Source organism: Apium graveolens, chromosome 3, assembly GCF_009905375.1.
Source record: "Apium graveolens cultivar Ventura chromosome 3, ASM990537v1, whole genome shotgun sequence".
Lineage (NCBI taxonomy): Eukaryota > Viridiplantae > Streptophyta > Magnoliopsida > Apiales > Apiaceae > Apium > Apium graveolens.
In genome coordinates this window covers 121678850-121679940 of record NC_133649.1, presented here as the reverse complement: position 1 = coordinate 121679940, position 1091 = coordinate 121678850, and the positions used below count along the sequence as shown (strand labels likewise).

At 40.5% G+C, this 1091-nt stretch overlaps 1 non-coding gene across 1 annotated transcript; it reads left to right on the top strand.

The window, feature by feature from the left end:
• The first annotated feature begins 623 nt into the window (after window positions 1-623).
• LOC141716298 (small nucleolar RNA R71) lies at window positions 624-730 on the top strand. The gene has a single exon (XR_012573011.1). It is a non-coding gene; the product is annotated as a small nucleolar RNA R71 (small nucleolar RNA).
• The last annotated feature ends 361 nt before the right edge of the window (window positions 731-1091 follow it).

Genomic DNA, 1091 nt, shown 5'->3' with positions numbered 1-1091 from the left:
ACATGAGCCTCAACTCCTCCAATTCAGATTTTTCATTAGCTTGACTTGTAACTCCATGGGGTAACTGCTGAAGTTGGAGTTGTTGTCTTGGAGCATATTGCAGTTGTTGAAAACTAGAAGGGTTGTACTGCTTCGTTGCATACTATTGATAAGGTTGTTGAATCGCATTCTGAGTGTTGCTCCAGCTAAAGTTAGGATAATTACGGTTGTTAGGATGATAGGTGGCTGGAACTGGGTGCTGCAACCTCTGAAAGTTGCTCACGAACTGAGCTGATTCACTAGATATAGCACACTGCTTTGTCTCATGCGCACCAACACAAAGCTCAAAGACATTAGTTATCTGATTAACTCCATAATTAGCCAAAGAATCCACATTCATCGTCTAAGCCTTAAGCTGAGCAGCTATAATAGTATCTGCATCCACCTCTAAAATTCCTGCTACTTTGCCTTGATTTATTCTCTGAGAAGGGTTCTTGTATTCATTAGCAGCCATCAGTTCAATCAACTCATAAGCTTCATCGTAGCTATTGGTGTATAGGGCTCCACCTGATGCTGTATCGAACATAGGTCTAGACTGTGCTCCCAAGCCATTATAAAAGCAGTTGATAATCATCCAGTCAGGCATCCCATGATGAGGACACTTTCTATGCATCTCCTTATAACGATCCCAAGCTTCACACAAAGACTCTCAAGATTGCTGCGTAAATTGAGTAAGAGCATTCCTGATTGCAGCAGTCTTCAACATAGGAAATGACTTAGTAAGAAACTTTTGAGCAAGATCTTCCCATTTAGTGATAGAGCTTGGTGGTAGAGAATGCAACCAACACTTAGCTTTATCCCTCAGATAGAATGAGAAAAGCCATAGCTTTATAGCATCTTTAGACACATTGTTAAATTTGAAAGTGTCGCAGATCTCGATGAAATCTCTAAGCATATTGGGATCTTCCGTTAGAGAACCCCCAAACTGAATCGAGTTCTGCACCATCTGAATTGTGCTAGCATTGATTTCAAAATTGTTAGCCGCGATGACTGGTCTGATAATGCTAGACTGAATATCAATGATCTTTGGTTGAAAGTAATCTATCAAAGCT